General features: G+C 50.0%; 2 non-coding genes across 2 annotated transcripts; both read right to left on the bottom strand.

Annotated features, from left to right (window-relative positions):
* Positions 1 to 1,058: 1,058 nt before the first annotated feature.
* On the bottom strand, positions 1,059 to 1,192 carry LOC139186714 (small nucleolar RNA SNORA71). The gene has a single exon (XR_011570382.1). It is a non-coding gene; the product is annotated as a small nucleolar RNA SNORA71 (small nucleolar RNA).
* A 3,149-nt stretch (positions 1,193 to 4,341) lies between these two features.
* LOC139186715 (small nucleolar RNA SNORA71) lies at positions 4,342 to 4,476 on the bottom strand. Its single transcript, XR_011570383.1, has one exon. It is a non-coding gene; the product is annotated as a small nucleolar RNA SNORA71 (small nucleolar RNA).
* Positions 4,477 to 18,729: the final 14,253 nt, after the last annotated feature.

Raw genomic sequence — 18,729 nt, 5'->3', positions numbered from 1 at the left:
AGGCCTTACCCAGGCCCCTGACCTGGTCACATGGGGCCAAGCCCTTCCATACTGTGCTGAGGCAACAGGAGAAGAAGGTCTGGCGGTGGTCATGCAGCAACACCCCTCTTCAGTCTGCTACGCAAGTGGCTGTGATCAGACCCAGAACAACCTAAAGGAGGAAATCAGATGAGGCTGGCAGCTTGCAACGTCTGTCTCAGAAACAGAGGCCGACTTAGCCCCTTGGCAGTAACTCACCATGAGGAGGCTCCTCCAGGGAAGCTGGAACCCGGGTCACCATCCTGAGAGGCCAGTGTTCCCATCCGCGAGGTGTCCTCCAAGGCAGCACCCCCAGCATGATGGGGAGGTCAACAGGGCAGGAGGTCACGACAAGGGTTTGCTCTCCGATGTTACCTTGCCTTTCTTCAAGCCAACATCTGTGAGAATGCCCCCAAATAGTCAGGGATGCGCTGCAGCGTTTTTCACACCAAACTCAGCTCAAAAAGGAAATCCCAAAGCTCCCAGAGAAGAATCCAAAGGAACACTGTCTTTTAAAAAATGCACCTTCTGAGGGCAACCGAGCAAATGTAGGAACTGGCAGAGAGATGGCTGGAGAGCCTGCTCTCAGGAGCTCCTCCGACTCGGTCCACCCACACTGTATGTCAGAGGGGGACCGCCACGGCCCAGCAGCCCTCCCCCCACACCTTCATTACCTGCCTGCACACCTGACTCCCAGGTGCGCACACTCACCCTGGCCTCAGATCATCCTCATGTTCCTCCCCTCCCCCCGAAGTCCCTCCTGGGGTCTATCACGTCTCAGTCCTTCCAAGGCCGGTCCACCACCTCCTCCAAACAGCTGCTCCCCTTGACAATCTTACAGCAGTCCCCGAACACCCCCCGACATCACTCATATTCATTATGCGTAATGCAGCCTGGCTCCTTACACCCCCTAACATCTTGAAGCCTGACACGGACATGGCCTGGCTCTGGTAACAGGAGGCCATGCTGAGACATCAGTGCCCATCACAAAGGAGTCCCCAGCGCCTGAGGGGGAAGCTCGGGCTGGAAAGGAGCAGAGGTGTGGGAAAGCGCCAGCATTTGAAAGGGACAGGTGCGGACCCTCCAAACTCGGGAAATTGCTTTCCACAACTTCTCTCCCTGCATTGTCAACGACCAGAGCACGGACAGCCCGTGGTCTCTTTTGAATGCAGGTGCATACGGGGCAGAGAGCACTCTGGGAAGAGAAGGCCAACACAGGGCAGAAGCACTGGGAAAATACTACAACTGGAGGTTACAGGACTCACGTGGTCTTAGGCACCACAGAGTCACCTCCAACGTAGCTGTGGTTTTTCAAATGATGGAAACAAGGTTCTGAATAGGATGCTGACTGAGACGGCGGTCAAAGGAGACTCAAGCCCAGGGGCGGAATCTCTGGCGCCCAGGTTCACGTGCTTCTGCCCACACTCCGGGGAGGAGGGCAGATACCCCATAACTCTCAGTGCCCTAATGGGACTCAAGAGGTGCCATCCTGCAGCAGCCGCTGAAGACAGTGATGCGCCAGATGTGACCCAGGCTGCCTGGGGCTGGGGTGGTGAGTGGACCTGGGGACTCGTGGATGCTGCCTTCATTCCACCTCTCAGCTCCCCTACATCTTCACCCAAAGCCCCTGGGGACACACGTACGACCACTGTGTGGGAGGACCCAACACTCTATAGAGAATGGACCAGAGATCTTACCTCAAGGACAGCACGGTCTAGAATGCTCCTGACATGACAGCTTCCATGACGCCTCTGCACGCAGTGGACTCGTCTGGAACAGACCAGAAGCAAAGGGTGAGCACTCGACTTGCCCCTGCTCACAGGAGGGCAAAGGCACCAGGAAAGGGCTTAGCACTAGAGTTACCAGACAGTAAACATCCCCCAAGTGTCAGCTGTTGTTATTTCCTGAAAAGACATGCTATTTCTTCACACAAAAAACAATAGTTAACTCTGAAGAAGGAGACAGTGGATGCTCTGTGGCAGGGTGCCAATGCCGATGGATGTGTAATTGATCAGGGACAGGCAGAAAAGGATGTCATCGCCAGATTTATGGGAATGTGCCATGGCCGACTGACAGCAACTGAAGCAACACATCAAAGGAGCCTGTTTCCCAACAGCAGGAGCCAGAAGGACACACCCCAGCAATGACACTAACACACCCCAACAGACCTGAGGCCCTGGAGGCCCAAGGGGTGGGCAGAAGAGACACAGAAGTGTAGAAATCTTCCAGAACTAGGGAGCGAGGGTGCGAGACAGCCCTACTGCATTTCCTCTGTCTGCACTACCAATAAGCAAGCCACGGGCAGCCCAGCATCACTTCCAAGTGCAGCAGCAGCAAAGGACAGAGGGCTTACTGAAAAAGGAGGCCAGTGGCAGAGGCTCAGAGCAGTCAGCCGAGTTGAGCATGAGAACCCAGTATCTACTTCTAGTCCTGCTAAAAAGCCTTCCACATGGCCCAGAAGGGACAGACAAAGGGAGGACACCTCTGAAAGAAAAGTGACGGAGGTCTTAGGTTGTAACAGCCAGGGATGACGTGAGCCGGAGACAAATAGCCTCACTGCAGTCCTGCTTTCTGGAGGATGAAACCAGAGACAGGAGAAGGTCCCAGAGTCAGGAGGAGACAGAGAAGTGACACACGAGTACAGGTGGACATGTCAGAATCCTTTCCCTGCTCTACACATTCTGCTGCCAAAGTGACAATCTGAGGAAGGGCTCCCCAAGGCTCTCAGGACCAAGCACACAAAGAGGAACTGGGTGGTTCCTCAAAGACCCCGAGAGGGTGAAGCTGAGTGCGAGGACCAAGTCACCCTTGTCTCTCTTCTCTCTCTTCCCAGACCACACGGGGACCTCATGCACCTTGTGGGGGGCAAAGCTCCAGATCTCCAGGGAACAGGACTCACCTGGGCCAGCTGTCTCTTGACAGGATGGGGACACCTCTCAGGGACCCCTGTGCACCGTGCTGCTTCCTCTGCAACGATCAAGAAGCCCTGGATGAGCAACCTGGATGCCACCCGGTCACCACGTGTCCTGGAACCCAGATGGATGCCACCCGGTCACCACGTGTCCTGGAACCCAGGCAGAGCACCTGGGTTCTCGGAGACACTGGCTGCTTCACAAATGTGGGCTGTGTTCCCAACCCACGAGCCACACCTTTTATTCCCAGGACAGAAGTTCATTACTCCACATAGGACAACAGCTCATCTGCATCTGACACAGAGACGGCTTTTCAGATCATCTTTTGTGCAAACTCAGATGACTCTGTACAGAGTCTGGAAGCTGGATCCTGAATAGAAAGAGAAGGTCCAGGACAGGTTTGCGAGTGTGTGGCACCTGACAGGCCATGCCTGGCCTGGGCAGGGGGTGGGGGTTAGGGGGTGGGGGTGTGTGTGAGGAGGTAGAGGCGCCCCAGGCCTCCTGCAGGGGTGGGGTCTGGTGTCTGGTTAAGCCCGTCCAACTGCGTTACTTCTGTGAGTCCTGTTATGTAAGCCCTGTCCAAGGGCATTACTGTTCTAGCTCCTGCCACCATAACCACAGGTCACGGGGAAACTCTCCCTTAGTAGACTGGGCTCCGTCTCACGCCAAGGAACCTCCAGTGGGTAAATAGTGGTCAACAGGAAGAACAACTCCAAGAAAAGAAAACACAGGAAGTACCTCCACCTCTCCCCGGGCTGGCTGGCCACAAGCAGTCTTCCTCTGATTCTCCATGACATGATGGGCCACGCCACCTCACTGGGATGTGTCTGTCCTGTCCTCTCCTGCTGGGCAATTATTCCACAGCTGCTGAGCACCAGACACCTGCCAGGCACTGAGCAGATGACACTCAGATACTGACCTTGAGATCGGAGCAGAGAGAGGCAGGAAAGACAAGAAAACCCATGATTCCCATGAAGTATGATTAGTGTCCTCACCACTCTCTAGACCACAAGCTGGACTAAGGACCTGGAAACGGGGAAGAGGGGAGGTAGACCTGGCTTTCTAGAGGGAAGCTCCTGGTGAAAATTACCCAGTGGCTCCACAACCAGCCCCAGCTTCTAAGAAACAGCCCCTGCTTTATCTTCCTTTTTTTTTTTTTAAACACATTATTGACCAGAGACTTATTATTAATACATTTTTTTTACCCAAACATTTTTGACCACCAATGTATCAATATCACTTCCATAACAAATCACTGGCACCAGACATTAGTTTCCTGAAAACATCCCCTGGTCAACAATGAGTTAAAAGCTTCTCAGCAACTAGCACTGAGCCTGGCATAGGGAGCGCTTAGTAAGCTTCACACCAGGTGCCAGGAGGCAGATCTAAAAAGGCAGTAGGAGGGAGACAGTGTGTGACAGCTCCAGAGTTCAGAAGGGACAGGAGTGAACCCTCCAAACACAGGGAAAACGCTTTCAACAATTCCTCTCCCTGCGCTATAAATGACCAAGGCACCGGCAGCCCACGATCACTTTCGAATGCAGGGGCAGAGAAGGGCAGATGGGGAATCAGGCAGAGGAGCCGGGTTAGCAGCCGGCTCTCCACCCAGGCAGGGGAAAGCTGCCCAGCCAGGCCCAGGACCCCAGGCACTAGCCTCACTTCCTGAAAAGGTTCCACCGCCCCCCATCAAAAGAAGCCAGGGGAGACCAACTTCTGGTTTAAAAAAAAAAAAAAAAAGCCTCAATTACTCATCCACCCCACAAATACCAACTGAGCACCCACTACATGCCAAGTACTGTGAGTTCAAATAAAAAGAACACAGACCAGGCCTCTGCCCTTCCGGAGTGATTGCCATTTTCCCCCTTGAAGGAAAGGAAAGCTCAGGAGAATAAAGGAACTCACCCCAGGTTCCCCGGCTAATGAGGGGCTGACTCAGGATCCGAACTCAGGCCTTTCTGGCCCCCAAACCCACCCCCACCCATCCCCCTGCACAAGAGCTTTGCAAGGCAGGTCCCAGAACCCTCAAGCCCAGGAACCACCCCCTCTGCAGTAGGGCAGGAAGGCCACAGCTCCAGCACTGCCCCAGGGGACAGCTCAGTCCCTGGACACGGGGTGGGGGTGGTGGGGGGGTCGCGGCAGGCAGTGCGGGTCAGGGCCCTGCAGGAGGGGAGGAGGCTGCGCAGGGCCTGGCCCAGCAAAGAGAGGGGAAGGCCTTCAGTGCGAAGCAGGGGCCCAGGAAGCCAGACTCTGCTCTTCTAGAGCCCTGGGGGCGTCCTCAGTTAAAGTGGAAGTTTGAACACTTTTACCTTAGAAGTTAACCGAGGGGAAATGGGCTAATGGTCACGAAGATATTTGCCCGGCAACCGACAAGCGGCTTCAGGGGATGAAACGTTGGAGTCGGAAGTGATGGGATGTGATCGGGGGGCCTCTGGCGCAGCGCGGGTGCGGTTCACACCGGCTCCGCACGAACCTCCCTCCGAGACCTTGGGCCCACGCATCCCCGGACCCGCTTCTCGCCGTCGGTGGGCCCAAGTCTCCCCACCGGGCGAGTCCCGGGACCCGACGCTCCAAAACGGCGCTGGCCGGTGGTGCGGTGACCCGAGGCCCCTTTGTCAAGAACACGAGTGCAGAGAGGTCCACATGCAGCGGAGGGAACCGCCTCAGAACCAAGAGTGGGCCTGGGCTTGGAGCTGACCTGCACTCCCCGACCCCACGGGCCTCAGTTTACCCTCCTGTCGGGGGCAGGGGGGACGGAGAACCTTAGAGGCCTGCGGGGGTTCCGGGGCAGCAAGGTCCTGCAGTGACTCACCCGGGGCGCCAGGAATGTCGGCTGCAGGTCAAACTGGACGACGTGAGAAGATGCTGGACGGTTCCCGGCGACTCGGAGACAGGACCCACCCTCCATCTGTCGGGCGCTGGCGGAACTGCAGTTGAGAGACGAGCTAGGGCCTAGAGCGGCGAATCCCCGGATGGACCCCGCGCTAGCAGTCTCTTCGCGCCCCCTAGTGGATCGGAGTTGAAACTGACCCGCCAAATATTCAAGCATTCTTTGATCTCCCCAACCATCCATCCGACTATTAAATGGTTAGGACGTCTGTAGTTTTGAGCTGTCTATTCTTTCTCTCTGATTTTCTGTGGCATTCACTCTTCCTATTGAATTCAGTCTTGCTGGGAACGTCAATTATGGTGTCGTGCCTTCTGACAAAGTGTGTGTGGGGCTGAAGCTGGGGAAACTATACTTTCTTCCTTAATTTTGCATCTCGAGTGTGAGAGACTGTGGATCCTAAAGAGCTTGGAGGCTAGTTGTGGGGCTATGAGTAGAATCATACTTCAACCAATTTCCAAATTAAGATGGCTTCACGGTGGAGGTGTGCCTTACTGGGGTTCTGAAGGACTCAAACAGAAGAGGGAAATGGGAAGATGTTCAGAAAAGGGAGGAAGAGAAAGACTAAAAAGCTGATGTTGGGGTAAGGATAGGGGAGTGGATGCATGTGCTGGGACGTGAAGAAGTTAGAAACTGGATGAGGCATCTCATTGCATGATCTTTAAATACTGATGCAAGAGAAGAAACAGAAATTTTCAGTGTTGCAATGCGAGAGGGGCTCACTAGATTCCAAAGTGTAAGAAAAATTCCATGTATCTCAGTCAGCTCCTGGCTCCTGAGGGCTTAAAAAATGAGAAAAAGGACAATTGAAAGGATCTAAACAAAGTGAAAATCAATAAAACAACAAGAGCAGAAACTAAAATAGCAGAAAATGAGCATAATCATATGTAGAGCAACAGAGCCAATTTTAGCAATGAGTAAGTTGGTACAGTCAGAGCAGAAAGTAAAAAAATGAAAGAACAATCTATTTGATTTTTTGCTTGTAAAATTTTAAACTTAGGTAAAATGAGCACTTTTCTGGAAAATATTTAACAGAATTGTCTTAAGGAAAAAATAGAAAACCCAAATAATTTCATAACACTGTAAGCAATTGAATCAGTAGTTAAGTCTTCCCACAAAGAAAACATCATAACCAAGTGTCTTAATAAGTAAGTTCTACAAAGCTTTACAATATTATACAGCCTCCTGGATAAGAGAAAAAGAGAAAACCGTTCTAAGTTCACATAATTCCCAAATTAGAAAAGGTCAATAAAAGAAAAAATAAAGTATAGGTTAATTTATTTAGGAATGTAAACATCCTAAAAATATATTGGTAAATCTCAGGTAGAACCAGGCTTGGTCAGTGATAACAGGCAGACAAAAGACCCAGCTCAGATTCGACTACCTTTCGACTCCTCTTCCTTTCACTGTTGTTACCCACCCTCCACCCACTGTATCCCTTGTTATGGCCTGCCTGCCCAGTGAGTTCACCCAGACAGGAGCAGGGTCTTGGCCAAGCATGCCAAGCAAGTTATGCATGCGCAACACCTGGGCATCTCTGCACGGTCAGTACCTCCCAACCCACCGATGAGACACCTCCCAGATGCGTGACTCTTCCCCCAGCTACAGAAAGGTGGAAGTGCCTGTCCTTTGGTCTAGAAAGTAACTGAGAATTGAGAGTTTCAAGATTGTGGAGTTAAGGATTGCATTTCTCAGAAGGTCCCTCTACTTGCAAACCTTTCTCTTATTCTAGTGGACATTCATGGGTTACACTGTCACAGGTTTAGTTATTAATATCTTCCGCTTGTCGTCATGAAGCTTGTGGGAAAATTCCCCCCAATTGTTTCTCTTTAAAGATATTTCCAGGGACTACTCTGGTGGTCCAGTGGTTAAGACTCCAAGTTTCCTAATGCAGGGACCAAGGTTCAATCCCTGGTTGGGGAGCTAAGATCCCACATGCTGTGCAGCATGGGAGGGGCAAAAAAAGATATTCCCAAGAGTCTTCATTAGAAGGGCCCACCATTTAGGGATTAGAATGGAGATTTTTTAAATTCCCCCCTCCTTCAGGATGGTAGAAAATAGGGTGACTCTGCTGGGCCAGAGAAGGATGTGCTAGGAAAACATCAAGTGTTTTCTATGTTCAACCAAGCATCCCTAACATCTCTGCTTCTCAGCCAGAGACTATAATATGAATGGCATGTCCATGAGTTGGGCAGTGCATGACCATATGTGGCAATCCTGCCTCCCTTCGGTGGAAGGTGGATGGATGTGCACTTCAGGGCACACCCAGCATGTGTCCACCTGCTACCTCACGTGCAAGAAATGGAGTAAATGTAAAGTCGGAAGTCCACACACAGGGAGAGGGGGAGATACAGGACCGAGTGTCCTGGTAGCATTTAAGTCCCTGGTGTTTGTCACCTTGGAAGCTCAGTTCCACCTCTGCCCTTCCTCTTGTTCGATTATATAAGCTTCCTAATAATGTAATTCTTTGTTAGCATAAGTTAGGTTTCTGTCTCCAACACTCCTGGCTAAAAGCCCGTAAATGGCCAATTATTAGGGTATTCCATCAGTGGCCTGGAGCATGGGAGGTTAGCAGTTGCCTGATGCACTGTGTGTGCTTATCTCAGATGACTTTCTCATCTATGGCACTGGCCTACCTAACTGGAGACTGCAGCAAACGGCAGCATGTTGAAGTCTCGAAATAAAAGTATTGTGACAACCTTTGCTTGGGGCATTCAGATAACAGTCCATGCTCAGTGGCTTGGCCTTTTTTGTCAGTCAGTGATGTGTCTGCAGATGTTAAAAACAAAACAAAATTGCAGTGCATGCTCTGCAAGCTCCTGAAGGGATGGATGTTTCAAGTGAGTCTACTGCTGGCGGGGATGTATTGAGGACCTATCCAGAAGAGGAGTAGGCTGATGATTAGGTCTGCCTGGAACAAGACTCTTTCAGGAGTGGACACAGTGGGCTTAAGGAGGCTCTAAGGGGAGGAAAAGCCACCAGCCACTTGCTACTGGTCATCAAAACAGAACAGTCGCAGCAAAAAGGGGCCAAGGGCACTGCTCTGCCAGTGAACCTTCTATCCATTCATTCATTCGATACACATAAGTGAGTGCTTCCACTCTGTGCGGCACTGTGCCGGTGGGTGTGGCCAGCAGATGACAATCGCAGCCTGACTGGCAGGAAATTTAAAAAGGAACAACGAAGACTACCACCTAAACAATTCCCCAAACAACTGTTAAGTTAATGATTTTTTCCCATAAAAGCACTGGAAAAGCCATGCCCCTTTTCAAATGCTGCTTTTTTGCTATTTGTATAATGACTGGGACTTCCCTGGTGGCTCAGACAATAAAGCGTCTGCCTGCAATGCAGGAGACCCAGGTTCAATCCCTGGGTCGGGAAGATCCCCTGGAGAAGGAAATGGCACCCCACTCCAGTCCTCTTGCCTGGAAAATCTCATGGACAGAGGAACCTGGTAGGCTATACAGTCCATGGGGTCACAAAGAGTCGGACACAACTGAGCGACTTCACTTTCACTTCTTTCGCTTAATGACCGGGAGGTATAGGGATGAATGAAAGAAACGCTTTGTGTCTGCCTCGTTCCAAGCTTATGGTCTAATAATCCACCAGTATCAAATTAGCTCTGTCCCACAGATGCAAGCGTGGTTTTCTTTTGGGAAGTCTAGTAATTCATCACAGTGACGTCAAAGTGTGGTCGATATCACAGAGTCAGGAAGAAGGTAAGATATGATGGGTTGAGTTATGACCCCTCAAAAGGTGTTATGTTGAAGTTGTTTAACACCTGGTACCTGGCAGTGTGACCTGCCGTGGAAACAGTCTTTACAGATGTAATTAAGAGGTAAGTTAAAATGAGGTCATGTTGCAAGAGGGAGGACCATTAATCCAATACGACCGGTGTCCTTACAAGTAAGGAGAAAGGTACTCCAGGAGAATGCAGTGTGACTCCCAAGGTTGATGGGCACCACCAGAAGCTAGGGAGAGGCAAGCAAGAGTCTTGCCCAAAGTTCCAGAGGGAACATGGCCCTGCCTTCACGTTGATTCTGGACTTCTAACCTCCAGAATAGTGAGAGAGCACATTTCTGTTTTAAGCCACCCAGTTTGTGGCACTCTCTTATGGCAGCCCTGGGGAATAAATTTAATACACATAAAAATTTTTTTCTCTTCTACATCTTACCTGTGTTAGCAAGCTACTTAATCTTTCTGAGTCTCAGTTTCTCAACTCTAAAATAGATCGAATATGCAAAATGGAGCAGCTACTGTGTGAAAAAAAATTTTTTTTGGCTGCACCATGCAGCCTGCAGATTGTTAGTTCCTTGACCAGGGATTGAACTCAGACCACAGCAGTGAAAGCGCTGAATCCTAATCACTAGGCTACCAGGGAACTCTCTGGTACAGCCGCTAGGGCAAAGAGTATGGTGGTTGCTCAAAATATTAAAAATGGAATTGCTGTAGGATCCAACGATTTCACTTACGGATATATCCTCGAAACAACTGAAAGCAGGCTCTTTAAGGGATGTTTGTCCACCCACGTGCATGGCAATATATTCACTCTAGCCAGAAAGTAGAAGCCACTCAGATGTCCATTGATGGATGAATGGATAAATATGATGTGGTCTATCACACAATGGAATATTATTCAGCCCTCAAAAGGAAGGAAATTCTAACAAATGCTACAACATATATGAACCTTAATGATATTATGCTAAGTGAAATAAACCAGTTATAAAAGGACAAATACTGAATGATTCCAGGCTTCCCTGGTGGCTCAGTGGTAAAGAATCCATCTGCCAATGGCGGAGACGCAAGAGATGTGGGTTTGATACCTGGTCTGGGAAGATCCCCTGCAGAAGGAAATGGCAACCCACTCCAGTATTCTTGCCTCGGAAATCCCATGGACAGAGGAACCTGATGGGGTACAGTCCATGGGGTCCCAAAGAGTTGGCCATGACTTAGCAACTAAAGAACAACAACTGGATGATTCTACTTATGCAAGTCTCCTTGATTAGTCAAATTCCGAATCAGAAAGCAGGATGGTGGTTGCCAGGGGCTGGGGAAAGTGGAGTTACTATTGGATGGCTGTAAGTTTCAGTTTGAAAGATGAGAAGAGTTCTGGGGATTGACTGCATAATGATGTGAATGTACTGGACACTACTGAGCTGAATACTTAAAAATGGCTAAGATAAATTTTGTGTTATGCTTATTTTACAATTCAAAAATTTAAGAGACTTCCCTGGTGGTCCAGAGGTTAAGAATCTGCTTTACAAGGCAGGGGACACAGGTTCGATTCCTGGTCAGGGAACTAAGATCCCACATGCCTTGGAGCAACTAAGCCATCGACCCACAGCTGGAGTCAGTGCCCCGCAAAGAAAGATCCCACATGATGCAATGAGGATCCCGTGTGCCGCAGCTGAGACTCAACGCAGCCAGATAAATATATAAATATTTTTTAAAAATTAAAATAGGTAAAATAATGCATTGAAATATGTTAGTACCATAAGTGCTTTTTTCAGTAGTTGATATCTTACATTAAATAGTAAACTAGTAATACATTTTAGCTATTACCATGGTTATCATAATTTGATTAAAAATTAACATTCATTCATAACTATAAACATTCTTAGAATTCTAAAAATAGAATATACATCATAAAACATTGTGCTTAGTCACTTCAGTCATATCTGACTCTTTTCGACACAGTGGAGTGTAACCCGCCAGGCTCCTCTGTCCGTGGGATTCTCCAGGCAAGAATACTGGAATGGGTAGCCATACCCTCCTCCAGAGGATTTTCCTGACCCACAGATCAAACTCTCATCTCTTATGTCTCCTGCATTGGTAGGCGGATTCTTTACCACAGAGCCACCAGGGAAACCGTCAGTCAATATCATACATAATGGTGAAATCATAGAAGAATTATTCTATTTTTATCCTAGAAGTTCCAGAAAAATAGTCAGGGATGTCTGCTGCCCTTGGCCAGGACGACCCAAGGTCATAAAAGTAAAGAATTGGGGACTTCCTTTGTGATCCAGAGGCTAAGATTCTGCGCTCCCAGTGCAGGGGGCCCAGGTTCCATCCCTGGTCAGGAAACTAGATGCCCCACACCACAACTAAGAGTTCACACAACATAGCGAAGACAGAAGGTCCTGTATGCTGCAACTAAGACTCAGCACAGCCAAATAAGCACAGGCATAAATAAATAAATATTTTAAAAGAGTAAAGAATTGATATCGTCAACTAGCATGGTGAGAGAGAATGAGCCAAAGTCAAATATTGTTATCCTGGTTGCTCAAGTATTCAGGCAAGATAGTTGATGATTCTCAAGTCAGGAAGGTTTAAGTTAGTAAGCCACAAACATCTCAGTTATTTAGTTAGCAAAGGAGGCCCAAAACTGTTGTTCAGGGAAACAAGTTAAATAGCTAAGACCATCCAGAGTCATTAGTCAAGAAGGTTGTGTTCAAGGACTGTCCACCGTCAAATGAAGGAAAGTCCAATGTCACCAGCCAAAGTTATCAGTCTTTCTCTTGGACTCTGGTCCCCCAGGGCCCAGCCTGTCAGTTTCTGAAGGGAGAAAGCCATCTCTTCTCCTGTTTGCTCCCATGGCAGAGGCCTGAGCTATATAAACCCTCAGTGAGCTCACACTGACCCCCTCTCCAGCATCAGTGGCCTTCAGCCCAGGACAAAAATGAACCAGAAGCAAGTCTAGTAACAGAGAGGTTTGGGAGTCAGAGAACCCACCTAGGGGACCCAGGGAAGTGGGGGTACTGAGACCTCGGTGGGAACTGACCCTGGTGGAGAGACCCTCTGTCTCATCTCAGTCTGTCCGAGCATCCAGTGAGGGTTTGGGGCTGCTGGAGACCCCCAAACAGGCCCAGCCCTGGGCCACAGGACAGCAGAGGCCCTGGGCGGCTGGACTGGCCAAGGCTACCACTGGGCCTCAGTCCCAGCCTGCAGAAGCCCAAGCCTATTCCTCCTGAAAGACGTAGTAACAGAGCATCAGTAAGATGATGATGAGGAAGAGGAACAGAAAAATAAAAACTTCCAGTATGTTGTTCATTCTTAGTGTGGGGTTGGAGCCTGGAGCTCCTGCAGGGCTCACCAGGCCAGCTGCTGACTTCCGGCCTAGACCCTGGGCATCACTTCCTTGGTACAATCTGTTTAGTCAGCTGAGACCTCATCTCCCCACCCCAGTGCCCCCCCAAGTCCAGGCAGCAGGAATCTCTCAGCCACTGTGAGGTCACAAACTCCAAGATGGCAGAATGTTGGCCTCCCAGTCACAGCCCTATCCTTTATAAATGCGATCAGTATTTTGAAAGTGAGACTTTTCGTATGTCATCGTAAAACATATATATTATATATATATTTTGCCTCTCTCTTTAAACTTCCTAAATGGAAATATCTTTTCCCTATCCTTGGAAAAATATCAGGCAGTCCTCATAACTTCTCTGATCCTTCTTAGGTAATAAGTATTGTGTTACTAAAAATAGCAAACATGATTTCTATTCCATTAATTTAAATGTTCATCTCATATATTCATCATGCCTTCAGTGACTGTTGATAGTTAAGACTTCTCTGCTCTCCACCGTCTGGGACCAAGCATAGGGTGGGCTGCTGTCTGCTAGGAGGGAATGGGAACCTTCTCCCTTTACTTGCCCAGATGTGTTTCTAGTCACCAGTTTCTGCTCAGTCCCCCTACCCCCCCACTCCCAGTACCTCCAGGATCAGGTGAAATGAAGAGTGAGATGGGGGAACATCTCTCCCCAGGCTGGACCTGAAATTGAGGCTGTGCATTCTCCCTCAGCCCCTGTTTCAGGGGTTCTTCAGCGAGCCCCCTCCTGGTGCCCTTTGAGTGAACCCCACGTGATGTGAACAGGCCCTCTTCTTGGGGGCCCCCTCCCCCTAGCAGGCTCTGTCTAAAGTAGAACGTCTTGGGCAGCAGGTAGCCAGTCCTAGTCCAGATCCTACACCTGCTAAAGGAGACAATGTACCCTTGACTGAGGAAGGGGTTGGGCACGGGTCACCTGGGCTTTCCAACGCTAGGTGACATTAATCAAGCTCCGGGGTGTTCTTGCTGGAGCTCCCAGGTATGAAGTTCACCAGAGCAAAAGGAACTTCCTCCTACTCTTCCTCTTGGGGGCAAAGGAGGAGGGAGTGTTTTAAGACATAGAGCCCATAATTCCCTCTTTTTCATGCCTAACATTGTACTTTAAAACATACATATATATATTTGTTTATGGCTGTGCTGGGCCTTCACTGCTTTGCACAGGCTTTCTCTCGTTGCAGAGAGCGGGGGCTACTCTCCAGTTGCGGTGCGTGGGCCTCTCCTTGTGGTGGTTTCCCTTGTCGCAGAGCACGGCTCTAGGGCATGTGGCTTCAGTAGTTGCTGTGCGCAGGATCAGTAGTTCTGATGCATGGGCTTAGTGGCTCGGCAGCACGTGGGATCTTCCCAGACCAGGGATCGAACCGGTCGCCCCTGCATTGCAAGGCAGATTCTTAACCACTGGACCACCAGGGAAGCCCCACTATACTGTTAATACCCTCGGATTAGAAGAGAGGCATGAGTCACAAGCAACCATTTTCCAGTTATTTCTTCCTAAATTCGACATCTAATCCAATACCCTCTTTGGAAGGCAGCTGCCATTTTATCAGGTGGAACCTTCAAAAATTACAACTGTGACTTGTTGTTGTTCAGCTATTCTTTTCTGTATTTTGGTGCCTCCTTGGTACCTCGGCTGAAATATCTATTTTAATATCTTGTTACACTAACAACAAGCATCAACCACACCTTTTAGATGGCCAGCCTCCTCTAGAGACTGGGGATGCAGAAATGAACCCGCCCAGATTCCCTCCCTGGCATCACGGGCACAAAGATGCAGATTATCTAGGCTGGAATCATGGCTCTGACCTTTCCCAGCCTTCTGAAAGCAGCTTTCCTTTACTCTCCAGTTTAGAACTATGAGGCTCCTCATCTGAGTGGTGCAGGAGACCCAGCCCCTCTCAGGCGGTCCCAGGCTCGTGGGTGGGGCCTGCAGAAGGGACTTGCTGTCAGTCTCCCACTTGCTGTTTCTCTCCTCTGGCTCCAAAGGGCTGATCCAAGCCAGATGGCCTGAGACCTGGGCTGATGGACACAGCAGCCACCAGGCACATGTGGCCACAGAGCACTGAAAATATCGCCAGTCCCAGTTGCAATGTGCTGTCAGCATAAAACATGCACTGATTCCGAAGACTATGTACAAAGGAAAAGAAATAGTAAATATTCTATTAATAATTTAAAAATATTGATTACATATTGAAATAATATTTTGATTATCTTGTATTAACTAAAATATATTATTAAAATTAATTTCACCTTTTAGGTACTTTAGAATTTTTTATTTATTTTTATTGAAGTATAGTTGAGTTACAATGTTGTGTTAGTTTTTGGTGTACAGCAAAGTGACTCTCTCTGTATATATATTCTTTTTAAATTATTTATTTATTTATTTATTTATTCGGGCTTTCTCTAGTTTTGGTGAGCAGGGGCTACTCTCTAGCGGTGGTGCACCGGCTTCTCATTGCGGTGACCTCTCTCCTTGTGAAGCATGACTCTTAGAGCACTTGGGCTTCAGCAGTTCCAGCACATGGGCTCAGTAGTTGTGGCACACGGGCTTAGTTGCCCCACCGTATGTGGTATCTTCCTGGACCAGGAATCAAACCTGTGTCCTCTGCATTGGCAAGTGGATTCTTAACCACTGGGCCACCAGAGAAGGGCCCTATATTCTTTTTCATACTCTTTTCCACGATGGTTTATCACTGGACATTGAATATAGTTCCCTGTGCTGTACAGCAGGACCTTGTAGTTTGTCCATTCTACACGTTTGGTACCTTTTTTTTTTTTAACCTTGGTGCTGGTTTAATCGCTAAGTCGTGTCCAACTCTTGCAACCCCATGGACTGTAGCCTGCCAGGCTCCTCTGTCCATGGGATTCTCCAGGCAAGGATACTGGAGTGGGTTGCCATTTCCTTCTCCAGGGGATCCTCCGGACCCAGGAATCGAACCCAGGTTTCCTGCATTGTAGTCGGATTCTTTACCAACTGAGCTATGAGAGAAGCACCTCCCCCTTTTTAATCTTTTCTTTTTTTTATTAAGTTTTATTGGAGTATATAGTTGCTTAACCTTTTTAATGTGGCTCCTGGGAAATTTAAAATTACACATTCAGCCAGCATTGTATTTCTACTGGATAGCGCTGCCTTTAGACCCTTCAAATATGGTGCACTCTCTCTGCCTCATAAATAATCCCATGGTGTCCTAAATAATCCATGGTGTCCTCACAGTGACAGAAACTCTGGACTTTTTCAAAAATACTTACGTAGAGCAACTACCACGCTTGGCCATCTGCTCTGCGCTGTGTCCTCGACGTGCACTGTTTCATTTAATCCTCACAGCAACGCTATGAGGAGGGGAGCTCTGATTCTGCACATTTTCCAGAAAGGAAAACGAAGGCTGGACAAAGTTAGGTCATGGCCACACGGAGAGTAAGGGCAAGAGCAGGAGGCAGGAGGACACCAGCGCTGTGTTCTCACCCGGCTCCTTTGACTCATGTCCTACCAGCCACAGCATCCCCCTCCCCCTCCCCCTCAGGAGACCCCCAGGGTTCTCATGTCTTAGAACTGCACCAGCTCCTCCCAGCTACAGAAGATGGAGTGTTTTCACCCTCAGAGACCACCCCCAGCCATCTCCCTCTTTGTTGTATCAGTCAATGCAAACATGATTAAGTCCTTCTTGATCAAAAGCAGCTTCAAGGCTAGTTTTACTTTTAGGATGACCTTTTAGCAAAGCACCTGCCTACCATGCTAGGCTTATCTCCTTGTCATTCTCACGTTCCAGTTGTAGGTCATCGGAACAGTATTTTAGTCTGGCGAGGTCCAAATGAATACACAGTCAGAATTCATTCATTTGTTCAACTGAGCCAGCCACAAAACTAGGCACTCTGAATACAATGGTAAATCAGATTAAGACCCCTATTGTCCAAACTCAACACAATCCACACAAGCTCTTGCTAATAACAACAGTTCCTGTCTTAGGCTCCCTGGTAAAGAATCTGCCTGCCAAGCAGGAGACGGAAGAGATGCAGGTTAAATCCCTGGGTCGGGAAGATCCCCTGGAGGAGGAAATGGCAACCCAGTCCAGGATTCCAGCCCGGATAATCCCAGGAACAGAGGAGCCTGGCAGACTACCAGTCCATAGGCTTGCAAGAGTTGGACACGATTTAGCGACTAAACAACAACTGGTAGAAGAGTAACCATTCCTACAGATTAATGACAAATCAGTGACAACAAACAGAACACAAAGAAAAGCAGAGCAGGTGAGGAAACGTTACTGCCAAAATTCCGGGCTGCTTCTGGAAATTACCCAGTCATGCAGACGCAGAACTTGGACTCCGCTCCACAAGAGGGCGCTACAAAACTGGTTGCGCGGGATCCAGTCCGGGCAACGCCGCTCTAGGCCGCAAGCCCCGCTTCAACTGCATTTCCGCCGTCGCTGTGCGTGTGGAGGTGGTTCTTGCCTCTTTGTCCACGGTTCGTCGTGGATCCCGCGCCATCTGCACGTATCCGGGGACATCCGCGGACACCGGTATCTTCCCGCACTGTCGGCTTTGTCTCCGCCGCTCTCCCGCGCCGTCTGGTCGTGGGGCACCCCGGGTAAGTCCTCTGCGGGGAGCGCCGGGCACGTGGTCCGCTCCCTTCCCAGCCCAAGGGGAAACAGACCCAAGCGGGGAGCACAGGCCGCAGGTCGCCTCGGAGCCCAGGGCCACTCCCGGTTCCGAGCCCGTCCCCTGAGCCTGTGGGTCTCTCGGGACTCGTCTTCTCGACAGAGGGGCCTCTGGTCGTCTGGCCTCCGGCCGGCGCCGCTTCGGAATATGGGGGTTTCCTGGCCTCACCCATCTGTGGGGAGACTTGGGCTGGCCGACGGTGAGAAGCGGGTCCGGGGATGCGTTGGCCCGAGGTCTTGCAGGGAGGTTCGTGCGGAGCCGGTGTGAACCGCACACGTGCTGCGCCAGAGCCCCCGGATCACATCCCATCACCTCCGACTCCAGCGTTTCATCCCTTGCAGCTGCTCGTCGGTGCCGGGCAGATAACCTTCGTGACCATTAGCCCATTTCCCTCGGTAACCTCTAAGGGAAAAGTGTTCAAACCTCCACTTTGAGAGCCTCCCCAGGGCCCCAGAAGGGCAGTGTCTGGCTTCCTGGGCCCCTGTTTCGCGTTGAAGGCCTTCCCTTCTCTTTGCCGGGCCAGGCCCTGCGCAGCTGAAGACGCTGCCTCGGGCGGCGCCCCCTCCCCTCCTGCAGGACCCTGACCCGCACTGCCTGCCGCGCTCCCGCCGTGTCCAGGAACTGAGCTGCCCCCTGGGGCAGTGCTGGAGCTGTGGCCTTCCTGCCCTACTGCAGAGGCGGTGGTTCCTGGGCTTGGGGGTTCTGGGACCTGCCTTGCAAAGCCCTTGTGCAAGAGGATGGGGGTGGGTTTGGGGGCCAGAAAGGCCTGAGTTCGGATCCTGAGTCAGCCCCTCATTAGCCGGGGAACCTGGGGTGAGTTCCTTTATTCTCCTGAGCTTTCCTTTCCTTCAAGGGGGAAAATGGCAATCACTCCGGAAGGGCAGAGGCCTGGTCTGTGTTCTTTTTATTTGAACTCACAGTTCTTGGTATGGAGTAGGTCCTCAGTTGATGTTTGTGGGGTGGATGAGTAATTGAGGCTTTTTTTTTTTTAACCAGAAGTTGGTCTTCCCCTGGCTTCTTCCCCTCCCTGAGGGGAGGTGGAACCTTTTCAGGAAGTGAGGCTAGTGCCTGGGGTCCTGGGCCTGGCTGTGCAGCTTTCCCCTGCCTGGGTGGAGAGCCAGCTGCTAACCCGGGCTCCTCTGCCTGATTCCCCATCTGCCCTTCTCTGC

The sequence above is a fragment of the Bos indicus genome, chromosome 13 (assembly GCF_029378745.1).
Source record: "Bos indicus isolate NIAB-ARS_2022 breed Sahiwal x Tharparkar chromosome 13, NIAB-ARS_B.indTharparkar_mat_pri_1.0, whole genome shotgun sequence".
NCBI lineage: Eukaryota > Metazoa > Chordata > Mammalia > Artiodactyla > Bovidae > Bos > Bos indicus.
The sequence above is the reverse complement of the archived record's forward strand: the minus strand, read 5'-3'. Positions and strand labels throughout refer to the sequence as shown.